Consider the following 13,185-nt stretch of genomic DNA (forward strand, 5'->3'; position numbering starts at 1 on the left):
ATAGATCCTATCACAAATAGAGGTCTAACCATTCTAGTAGGTAAAAATATTCTCAAATAAATATGATAAAGACTAATAATCCATGGAGGAAAATGGGAGAAAAATAACAGTATTAGTAAAAATAAAACATAAACAGTACTTAAAAATATGAAAAAAGCTACTGAATCTCAGTCATAATAAAAGAAAGAAAATTAAGACTACATTGAGAATCCCTAATTCACGTATCAGACTGATATCATTCCAAAATGTATCAACACACAATGCTGGTGAGGGCTAGGAGTAAATAGGAATGTACTGCTTTTTGAAAATGTAATAAGTGTGATTCTCTTGGGAGTGATTTTTGTCAACTTCTTTCAAAATTACAATTGACCCCACAGTTTCTCTTCTTTGTGATAGGTATCATTCTCAGCCTCTTGGGTGTAAGCTGGACCTATAACTTGCTTCTTAGCCAATAAATATGGTAAAAGTGATGGGCTGTCATTTCTATGATTATTCCAAGTTATAAGTCATTAAGGGATTAAAAACCATTAAAAGATTTTACAGATGTAATTGTGGCCCCTAATCAGTTAACTCTAAGTTAATCAAAATAGATTATTCTGGATAGGATCGACCAAAAAGTGAGTGCAGAACAGTTCTATGCTAAACAACCAGTTATATAAAAAAAAAGAGAAGAAGAGTATAGCTTTGTGTTTTCTTGCAAAAACAAAAAAGAATCCTTTGAATGAATCAAAAACAATTGTAATCATTTGCTGGGACGGTTGAAAGATGGGATCTAATTTGAAAGAGGACAGTTAAGGGATTATTTATAATTGTCCCTAAGAATACCATAAAGGATACAAATTAAAAGGAAATTCAAAGGCCAAGGAGATTCCAGAACATAACAGGATTTCCCATCAAGATGGCAGAGTAGCGAAACGCTATGCTTGCTTCTTCATGATTACGTTAAAATTACAACTAAACTACAAAACAACCATCATTGATCCCATAATCCTACTTCTGAGTATTTATCCAAAGAAACACAAAACACAACCTCAAAAGGACATATACATTCATATGTTCATTGCAGCATTATTTACAATAGCCAAGATAGGAAGGGAACCTGAATGTCCATCAATGGAGGAATGTATAGAGAAGAGGTAGTACATATATACAATGTACTATTACTCAGCCATAAAAAAAGAACAAAATCTTGCCATCTGCAACATAGATGAACCTAGAGGGTATTATGTTGAATGGAGTAAGTCAGACAGAGAAACACAATGCCATATGATTTCACTTACATGTGGAATCTAAATAAGAATACAAACAAAACGGAAACAATCTCATAAATACAGAGAACATTTTGATGGTTGCCAGATGGGAGGGGTGAAAAAAGGGAAAGGGATTAAGTACAAATTTGTAGTTACAAAATAATCTTGGGGATATAAAGTATAGCATAAGGAATATAGTCAATAATATTGTAAAGCTATGTATGGTGTCAGATGAATATTTAATTTATTGGGGTGGTCACTTCATAAGTTATATAAATGTCTAATTACTATGTTGTACTCCTGAAACTAATATAATAGTGTATGTCAAATACAATTGAAGAATAAAAAATGTTAATTAAAAAAAGGATGCAACATAATGTAAGGGAGTGAACAGAACAAAGATAGAGGGCTTAAGTGAGGGTAAATACTTGGCAAATTTGAGATTGTTGATCCAGATTCAAGCACTAAAAATAAATAGATACCTAAGGTACTGAGACTGTCATTTTTGGAGGCAGGCATGTGTTGGTTGGGTTTAATGCAGGGCACAATGAGTCTGGTGACAGCAACAACAAAAATAGTCACCTATAGAAATGCTGTTGAAAGCCAACAGTTTTCTATCTAAATGTAGCCTAATCAAGCGAACTCTCTTTTCATCTCTTAAACCATACATTGTCATTGTTATGTTTCCTGATTTGTGTCCAGGAAGCTCTCTTTCAATTCATATAATGTTTCCATGGCTTTAATGTGATACTGCCAACGTTATAGGCAACATTGCTGATAACAGCAGTGAACTCCCAGTATCTGCACTTGAGGGAACTCATAGCTGCCTACGTAGCATCTCTAACCACTTGTTTCCTGAGGACTCATCTTTTCTTGCCAGAGTGATTCAGGAAGTATTTTTAGAAATAAACCCAGGCCGATATAATATACAGATGACTCCACTGTTTGTTTAGCAAGAAGAATTAGGCCTCTAAGTGGTGAGACTATAGTGACTTCTCAATAGTGATTTACATTTTAAAAGTACTTGTGTAACTTCAATTTATGACAAAGGCATTGTCTGAACAATGATATCTACAAATCAGTTTCTAAGAATATGAGTGTAAATAATCACTCCGTCTTTGGGATTTGTTTCTATGTTGGGAAGCTGAAGGGAACAAGTCTGAAGATGATGGTGTTTGCATTAAATCTGGTACCATCAGAGGACCAGCTCTCAGGCTCACCCGAAGCAAGGAAACCTGGGGGATTTTCACTCTCTATCATTCATTATAATTCTCCACCATTAAAGCTGTAACTTGGGAGTCATTATGCACTTTGGGGAACTATACTAGCTTTAGCAGGCCACTAGGGATCTACATCTTGTGTAGAAGCTGTAATTTACAAAATACCCTCTGGAGAAAGGAGAAAAGGAGTGGAGCTTGCAAAGTGCTTCCTTTTCTGTAGTGGAGATTATATAGTATGGGGATTAAACTCAACAAACCATTCTGACACGACAGTTTCATAAATACAAAGAAACTTTCTATTGTATAAAACAAGGCAATTCAGAAATCTCCTGTTCTGTTTCCACTTAAGCTATTGTTTTAATAAACACATATTCCCATGGTTATTCTAATAGCAGCTGAACCAGAATATTAGCAAGATCCTTCTCTACTTCTCTGGGTAATTCCGAAGACAGATAATTTTTCCTTGCTTTATTCTCCTATCAGAATAAAGAGCCAATGGAGCTCTGTGGTGATTTTTACTAAACAATTTTATTTCGAGGAGAGTAGATAACTGACTAACATGAATTAATCAGAATTCTGCTATGGATATTTACAATGTAAAAATAAACCTTCATTAAATTGAATGCTGCCGACTAGAGACAGGCCTTTCTTTTACCTGTTGAGAGTCTGCTTATCTCTGGTTTTGTCTAAGAACTTTATAAATAGAGTTTTACCTTACAGCTCTTTAGCTGGAATCCATTGTTATTATATTGGATCCCTGATGATGTGTTGATTAGATGTGGAAAGGAACTATTTTGTACAATCTTATGATTATATCTGTGGTTTAGTGAGCTTGTGCCCATGGTCTGTGAACTTCATAAGAGGTTCTTATCTTCCTGCCCCCTTAAGTGAGACAGGAAGTCTAGACACGACTGATCATGGGTAAATGCCCATCCCCTACTGGGATAAGGCTCTGGTAAAGTCTTTCCCCAAGAAAAGTAGGCTTTTTTTTTTTTTTTTTTTTTACAGCTAATACTCTGGGTGGCTTTCAAAATTGTTACTTCTCTCTTCCAACTTCCAGAGATGTGATAGGATTTTTCTAGACTCTTCATCATGAGAATCTAGTAAGGTAGCTAAGTAAATCTCATTAAAATTTGGTGTCCTATCTAAGAGTGTTTCTACCAGTTTATGGCACTATAACAGTTTCTGCTTTGGGTTAATTAATCTCAGCTATGGTTCTCTGTATTTGCCTGCCCTTATAGATTTTGGAAAGTTAATCTGCCCTATGATTTCCATTCAGGAAGGAAAGTAGATTTTTCTGTTATCCTATAGGTAGAATAATTTGCTACTGAACTGAATTTTTCATTTATGCAGGCAAGAAGCTTAAACAGAATGTCATCCAAAAGCATCTGCTTGGTGACCAGACCAACTTTAAGAATTGTATGTTTATTGTCATATTCTTTAATATCTTTTAAAGACAGCTCTTTTTAGGTTCCAAGAGTAAATGCAGTTTTTTAAAAAATGATTTGACAAAATAATTATTAGAATTAAATTATTCCGAATGTTTAACTTGGCAATTTTACTTTTAAATTTATCTTTATAAACTAATATAAAATATGAACCAATATTTATGCAAAGATATTCCCTGTTTATAAAACAAATAAATAAAGGATATGCATAAACAAAACTATCTAAATAAAAGTAGATAAAACTAAGAAATATTAAAATGATTACATATAATTTGATGCAGACATTAAAATTATATATGCAAAGAAAGAATGGAACAAAAAAATATATAAGTATCATATTAACAAATAAAAATATATTTGTAGCAATCTAAGACAATACACATAAAAAAGGAAAAACATACCAAAGTTTTAAGACCATTATTTCTGAGTTCAGTGGCATCTTTTATTCTCTTGTCTATATTTCCTATCAATAACAAACAACACATCTATGATCAGAAAAAAGAAAATAGTTACCAATTCTGGCATATTTTCTTAAAAGATTTCATAACTTCCAGATATGTCATATAATACTGTTTTAAATTTGCCAAAATTAACACAATTATATCATTAATTACTTGAAATTCCTTTTTATTGAAATGAAAAGCCAATGGTTATTTAAATGACTGTCATCCAGAAGAAAAGCCACAATTGAGAAATCAATTGCAGGAACTATGATTAGGAGAGCTGCAGGATTTCCACATGGCTGATGATCAGCAGGATGAGGCTAGAGAGACACCACCTGCCTCTCTAACCCGGATGCTGCAGGTGTGGATTTTGTCCCCATCTGTATTTTCTGAGGAGGAATTCGACTTAGGCGCCCCATGGTCCTGTCTTCCTGTGACCAGGGGGTGAGTTTGGTTACCTCTATGATAAGCCATGACACTATAAGAATGAACAACAAAGTGTCAGGTTTATACATGAGAAGTCACAAATCCATACCTTAGAAAAGTAAAAATGCAGCTAGCCCGTGAGAGAAACCAACCAGCTCACTCTCAAGGGGAGAGGACTCAGTAGTGCCAATGGTGAAATCAACTAGAATTGATGAAACTCTAGCTACTGCACCAGGGAAGAAAAAACTTGGGGGCAGACGTCCCAGGATTTCCTCTCATGTGGGAATTGTGCTGCCTCTGTGTGTTTCCTAAACTCCTTAATTTCCCAGAATCTGAGAGCACTGAATGAAACTGATGTGTTAACCACTTTCCACTTTAAACCCAGGGAAGTTCCATACAACACTGAGAGATTTCTTAGTTGCAAGGTCAGCCAAATTCTCCTCTCTGCCTCAGAATACATTTTATACTTTCCACAGACCCACATGTATTTCATAATGACAATTCTAAAGATACAAAATGTTCCATCAGGTTGATGTAACACAAGTTATAGATTTATTATCCTAATGTTGAACATTTATGTTGTTTTTCAATATTTTATCTTTAGATCTAAGTACTAAGATTTTTTTTTCCTGTGGAACAGTATCTACTAGATAAGTTCCTAGAAATAAAAATGCAGGATTTCTCTTGACTTAAATTTGAAATCACCTTCCAAAATGTTTCTAACAATTCATAAAGATATCATCATATTAAGCATGTTTCAATTTTGCTTCAACCATATCCACAATCTTAGCCGCCATAACAACATATTGTAGACTGAGTGGCTTAAACAATAGAAATTTATTTCTTATAGTTTTGGAAGCTGGAAGTCTAAAATCGAGATGTCAGCAGGGTTGGTATCCATCGGGATATGGATTTTGTGTGATGCAGTGCACATCGCATGAGAGGAAACTAAACCAAAAATTGACTCAAATGAAGGCTTAGAATTCTAGCTTATTTAGTATCTTCAACAAAGAACAATATAGGACAAAGGAAAGTAGTTTTAGCCTTAGAAGGGTGGCATATTGTGGGAAGATAAATATTCAGGAGAAACTAATGGAATTAAGGTTTGTGTACAGATTCCAATGGTGCTATCTCTGAACTGACAAAACTCAATCTCTTCTAAAAGTAGAATTTATATCCTGCCTATTTATTTTTTATTTATTTATTTTTATAATAAAAACATGTCATTATTTATTTAGCTGTTAAAGCTCTCGCACTAGATTTTTACAAGCTGGCGAACACTGACAGATTAATTTTCCCACAGAACTATAACCACACATTCCCAGATAGTATAAATATATAGTTGAACTAACTTTAATACACATCACCATTTTATCAATTACATAATAAAACGAATTATCAAGTGCCCAAATATTAAGTTACACAACTCAAAAGGCATATAAAATATTAGGCTGCTCAATTCATTAGCAGAAACCCACATTTTTTTATTTTTTATTTTTATTTTTTGCAAGAGAGGTTGGGAAGAAAAAAATTACACTTCAAACAAAAATAAGTTTTGTTTAAGTATGAAAAAAATTAAAACAACTTCAGTTTAAGTATGAAAAAAATTAAAAGAATTTTGGAATTTATGATTAAGAATTGTTTTAGCTCAAATAACAAAGCATCTCTACCTTTAAAAAATTTACTAAATTAAAGAGCATATTCTATGTGTTTTGCACAAGACAAAGGCAACATTTTACTAATTATACTTAATAGCCCCTTCCCGTTCTTTTTTTTTAGGCCCTTCCTGTAAGTTGCAGCCCAAGAGCAAACATTAAAATTAACTGTAAGGCTTTGTTGTCTGGAGACATTAAAGACATGTGCTTTTATACAATGTAAATTTTCAAAATGAAGGCTTTCCATAACAGAACAAAATGAGATGTATAGAAAGACATTAAATAATCAAAGACTTGATATATTAAAAAAAAAAAAATTCAGCAAACCTGATGTATACATGTATGAATGTGGGAGATGTAAACATAAGGCAAGCAGGCAGACAACCATATAGGTCTAACTTTCTATATGTGAAATGACTGAACGGATAAATAAACCAACTGAATAAACCAGATCATACTCACAGTGTTCATAGTTTCTGGGATTTTAGTTCTATATGAAACCAAAAATATACAAGTATTATGCTGGGTATTTTGGCACCTAATCTTTCTAAATTTCTTATATATTGATAAGATTCTGGCATGGGAATAAATTTAAAGACATAATACTGCATGATTTCAGGAAAAGCCGATTGGTACAAATGAAAAGCACATTTTAAATACTGAACAGCAAGAATCTTTTGCTAAGTATCAAAAGAGATTGATCATAACCCAAACATAGAAGTTGCAATTCTGTCAAGCTTGTGGCCTGGTAAAACCGCTTTCCAATACTCCTGTGGAAGCTTCATTAGACTTATTCACCAAGCCAACATGTTGGCTAATAATGTACAACAAATTAGGTCTTGTCTCAAGTCCTACTTCCAAGGCAAAGGCATCAGACGCTCCAGTTTTATTGAATGCAACCGTTATTTCTATGACCATTGGAGTTTTTGAAGCGCAGCTGCATTTAGGACGATGCTTCTCCAAACAAAAAGTTGCTTGCTGTTAAAAACACCAGGCTGCTTTTGTCTTATGAACTGCATCTCCATATTTCATCCCACCTTCAATGAATGCTAGGGCAACAAGCACCGGAGCTTTCCCAAGGCCTGCAACACAATGAACAGCAATACAACAACCAGGTTCTTCACAAAACTTAATTTTTACAAGACTTAACCAGTCTGGTTGGATGGTGTTGTACTATCATCAAAAGGCTAATCAAGAAAATGGATGCCTTCTTTCTCCACAAGAGTAGTGGCTGTAAGTTGCTTCACATATTCTTACTATGTGGTAACTTCGTACTTCTTAAGTTCCTCCATAAATTCATTTAAGGTCGCATTGGTTGGATTGTGTGTAATAAGAAATCTCATGTTCTTGTATGTGACATCCACAGGAGCTGGACGATTCATTCAAGCCATGTTAATTTAGTTAAAAAACACTCAGTAGGTTTATGAAAGAATTTAAAAATTGAATACAGAAATGATGCAAAGAAACTGAGTCTACTTCAATATACTTCACTTGAAATTCTCAGTGCTTTGAGTATGAAGTTGAAAGTCATGGAATGTGAAATCAACCGCCTAACAAGCAGCAGCAATTCTTCAGTCCAGTAATACTGAGGCAATAGAAAGGAAGTGTACTGTTTACCCCATCCAGGTGAGAACGCTTGTAAAACGCTCTGCAGATCTCAATTCAAAACTTCCATGTCCAGGTTAACCACTCTTACTGGGGCTTCATGGTAGAGTAGTAATGAATTTCTACAGTTCACTTGTCTGCACAGAGGTCGTGCTGTGCCTGGCAGTAATCTCCACTGCCCTTCACAAACTCCAGAAATGTGTGACCAAGAACACCACAGAAAGGAATATATTTACTCATTGAAGATTGTAGCCTAATCATAAAGCGGGTCCGAGGCGGTGGCGACACAGGAGGCAGCGGTGGCGGCGGCTGCAGGGCAGGGAGTGGCGGTAGTTGCAGCATGGCGCTTTGCAGACAGGGACAGGGGCACCAGACTCTACAGCGGAGCCAACCCGCTGTCGACAGAGCCAATATGCGGAGAGGCCTATATCCTGCCTTTAGGTAGACAAGGGGGTGCTTTTTCTGCATTAGCTCTTTTTTATTGCTTTTTGGCATAATAACTTTTATATCAAAGAGCTATATTTTGGGATGACATATTCTGGTTTCCTTCAGCCTCACTCTCATGACCTCATCTAAATCTAATTACTGCCCAAAGGTCTGATCTCATGCCCATGAAGATTTCAACAGAAGAATGTCAGGATACAATCAGTCCATAGCTCCCAGTTTAGAAATTGTGTTTTCTTATTTTTTGACCAATTTTGTGCATATGAAATAATGCCTCGATATTGCTTTAATTTACACTTATGTTATTGTTTATATTTGGTACAATTTCCCATGAGTCATTTGCTTAAATTGTGAGTTTATATGCTTTCTGTACTTAATTACTGGGATTTCAATTTTTGTTTCTCTACACATGAATGAGCTCTTTGTATTTTCTAATATAAACAATCTAGTTTTCAAATTTTGTACAAGTTTTGCCTTAAATCATTGTTTTCCTTTTTATGTCTTGTGTTGCTGTTCTCTTATTTCAGTTCACATGAGAGACATTGCTCTCTTTCGATTGAATCCTACACACACTTTGATTGACCCCAAGTCTTTTCATTTTCTTCATGGGGTCTCCCCCTTCATAAGGACTCTGTGAAGCCCTTATCTTTATTCCTTGTCACCATCTTCTTCTTGGTAAATTTGTTTGTATTTATAATCACTTGGCAAACATCTATTGAGCTTTTATCATAACCTAGAACATTTTGTAGACACAGAGAATGAAAGTTCCTGCCCTCATAGAGCTTACATTGTAAAGTGGTAGAAAAATACAAAAAGTAAACAAGCCAATAAAAATATAATATCAGATAGTGGTGTTAGATAGTTAGGCAGGCATGAAGACAAGGAGCCAAGGCCCAACTCTGTAACCATAGAAATTTCCCTTGAAGACCTTCCTAAGCACCTCTCAGAAATACCTCCCATTTAGGCTTATAAATTATCCCAAATCCTAGAGCACAAATATGATAAAAGCTGCTGGCCTAAAACAGCTACAAATGCATGTACGGGAAGTACTGCCCTTAACTTCAGCCTCATTATATCATCATTATAATATCGTGACTATGTCTGGAAGTTCATGAATTTAATTATAACAGACTAAATTCTAGGTAAGGAAGCACATGTGCAGTAGGGAAAACTTTATATAGCAGCCAAGTGTCAGTCAAGGTGACTTCACATAGGGATCATCTAGGCCCTCCTATCAGGGACCAAATATAACCAGATCTTCCCACCTCTGCATTGTTACAGCTTTCCAGGCTGGAAACCCGTCCTCCCTTTGGAGTGTACTATCTTATCTCTTTATCTCCTCAATTCCATGGAGTTGCAGTCTTCCTCAGTGTGGAGTCTCCTAAAATGTACTTTCAATAAATCTTACTTTTTCTAAATCCAACCAACCTGCAATTCTTTGCTACGTGGGTGGGGAAGAACTGACACAGTCCACCTTACTCCCCTGTCCACCTCCTCCTCCTCTCCAACACCCCTGGGGCGATGCCAGATTTTACCTCACCCTCAGCGGTGACAGTGCTAAGTGCTACTAAGTGAAATGAAAGCAGAGTATGGTCTTAAAATATTCTAATGGGAAGTTTTAAGTCTTTGTTTAAGAGATCTTGACAAGTTGGTGAGACAAGGCATTACTCAAGGTTTATAGAAATGCCATTCATATGAATGCTATTAACAAGGCTATTCTGTGCAAATATTCTGTTATTTTATATGGTTATCAAAAATATGCTAGAGTTAGATGTGGTATACAAAATACAATTGAAATAGTCATCTGGTTTTGTCTGTTCCTTTAACAAAACACTCTTTTTCTCAAAGCAAAGTTAGTTTATCTTCAAGTTTCTTAAGCTTTGGTAGTCCTCTGAACTGACTTTTTTACCCCCAAAGATAAATATTTTAAGTTGTTTCTCTGCTAACCCATGTCATTGTGCTTTCTAGGATTTCTAGTGTGTCTTTTAGATATTGGACATACATGTCCTCCTTTTTAAAATGGCAGGGAGAGAGAAGTGTTCATTTGGAGATCCTCTACATTGACTGTGTTATCAGAAAGGTATATTCAAAGAGTTTCCAAACAGACCACAAGTAAATCCAAAACACAGTGGAAGGAAAGAAAAATTAAAGTTACTACACCATAATTGTTTTTTGGTCAGATCTGCAAAAGAAGTTAGAAGGTGTGTTGTATATTTGAAGTTGTTAAGAGAATAGATCTTATAAATTTTCATCAGAAGAAAAAAATGTTTATAACTGTATATGACGGAGGCTAACTATTCTTACTGTGGTGATTACTTTGCAATATATACAGATATTTAATCATATAGTTGTATATCTTAAACTAATATGTTACATATCAATTTTATCTCAATTAAAAAAGAATAAATGAATAATTTAAAGATAATCTGGATTATTTGTTTTCTTCTGTTTCTTTTTTTTTGTCACTATCATAGTCTGCTACATGTCCGTTTTACTGGGTTAGTCCTGGTAGTGAACAAAGGTAGGTAAGACAGAGACAAGAGTGTATATGATATGATATCAATGGCCTAAGCAAGGTAACCTGGACTTCAAAAAAATGTATGTATGGATATGGATATGGATACATATGTGAAGAAGTCGATTATATTCTCACATCTATATATTCTCTGAAATTAATTTAACATGAAATAAAGCACTTTTGATCTCAGGTCACTGAAGGGTAAACTCTGAGTGAGAACATTTACATAGATTATGATGTTAATGATTTCCTCTAGACTTGTTCTACTTAGAAAGAAGCAGGTGGAAAAACAAATAACTTGAATCAAAAACTAACTAATGCTAATGTATAGATGGCTTGTGGGTTGAATCAATTCCCCATTTTATTTTGGTTGGCTATTGCAGTGCTTATTAATATTATTATTTTAATTTGAAGACCTTATTGCCAGGAACTCTGCTTTCAGTTAATTGTAGATACTTCCTGTCTATTTTTACATTTACTAAATTGCTTTTTAAAGCATTTGGATTTGAGCATGTTGGAGAGGAAACTTCTACCCTCCTAAGTAGGGTCTAGGGACTTGTAACAAAAATAGGTTAACAAGAGAAAAATAAACAGAAGTTGATTAATGTGTATATCTCATACATACAAGGGAACACTCACAAGAAAAATGAAGACCCAAAGAAGCAGCTGTTGCTGAATAGCTTTTATACTAATTTGGAAAAAGAGTAGTAAATTGTGAAACTGTGACAAGACAAAGGGGCTTGGGCTAAGGTAGTTAATGGAGGAAAAGAAACTAAGAAGATAGGGATTAGTTTAACAGTGATTACTTGCAGATTCCTCTGGTGCCCTCCCTAGGCTAAGAGTCTAAAATTCTTTTCTGTATGGAGACTTTATCTCTAGTCTTTAGGCTGAAAGGAGAGAGGATAGAGTGACTTCTTCCTGCATTTGCTGCTTCTTAATTGTCTTCAGATCAGAATATTTTTTAAGTCAAAGGAGTGAAATATTCTGTTTTTTTTTTTCAAGAGCTCTGATACAAATTCATTTGCCCATCAGTGTATGGACATTTCTCAATTGACTACAAAAGATACAAGCACTATGTTTGGTTGGCAAAATGAAGAACACAAAGAGAACTCAAATGTAATCCCTGCCTTTAATGAGTTTAGACTGCGTTTTAAAGAAAGATGCAGCTTTCTCATGTCAGGGAAGGAGAAGTCTCCTGTCCACCACTTCTGAGTTCTTATGGCTAGACTAATAATAAAAATGACACAAGATCAGTTCAATAGGAGAAAAAAAAAACAATTTAATACATGCACATGGGAGATCATAAATGATATACAAAGCAATAATTGAAGCAGGCAAATTTTTATACATTTTAGACAAAGAAACAATAAAGAAATGAGAATTGACAGGACAGGAATTCAAAAAGAAAAAGGGCTTGGGGTAGTCAATGAACTAAGTAACAAATTTGTTTATACAATCTTCTCCGATCTGGATTCCTTAACTCTAGGATAAGGATCTCTCTCTCAGTCCCCCTGAGCAAAGAGGATACTTTCAAAGGGGAGATTTATTTTCTGCACTCAAGGAGACAGAGGCGTGGGATGTCAATGTGCCATTCTTGCACTGAATGCTTTTCATGTAACTTTAACTCAGAATAATCAGTTTATTGTGGGATATGTCGGGATAGCCTGTCCTGGGACCCAACATCACCCCTGAGTTTTCTTTGTATGTAAAGGGAGTACATATAAATTAATTGCTAGTCTCACTCCACCTTTTGACATAATCTACCCTAAGAAAGGTAAAGTGACTACCCGTTTGAAAAATTTGGAACCTAGAGAGTGAAAGCTGATTATACTTTGCTCAGTTCCATTTTCTTCCTTTTGAAGGAAGCTAACCATAATGCTTTATTATTTAGAAACTACTTGGCTCTCATACTATGTTGCAATCTTTAATGGTTTCTGCTGATTATTAAATATGATATTCCCATCTTCCAAATTGATGTTTTGTCTTCTCAGTCTCTGAAAAACTGTAAATTTATTGAGTTTTCTTTATGCTCTCCAGAGAGCATAAATGACAAAATACATTAAAATTTATTGCAAAGTAAACTTGAGATGCACTCTGTGAAAGAAACAGATGTAGTCATGTGAGAGTTTAAAAGAGGTTGTCTATTTTCTGTTGAGGTCTCATTAGAAAAGGTGAA

General features: G+C 34.9%; 1 pseudogene; it reads right to left on the reverse strand.

Annotated features, from left to right (window-relative positions):
- Window positions 1-7,328: 7,328 nt before the first annotated feature.
- LOC105298528 lies at window positions 7,329-7,833 on the reverse strand (annotated as a pseudogene).
- Window positions 7,834-13,185: the final 5,352 nt, after the last annotated feature.

The sequence above is a fragment of the Pteropus vampyrus genome, unplaced genomic scaffold (assembly GCF_000151845.1).
Source record: "Pteropus vampyrus isolate Shadow unplaced genomic scaffold, Pvam_2.0 Scaffold156, whole genome shotgun sequence".
NCBI classification, from domain to species: Eukaryota; Metazoa; Chordata; class Mammalia; order Chiroptera; family Pteropodidae; genus Pteropus; species Pteropus vampyrus.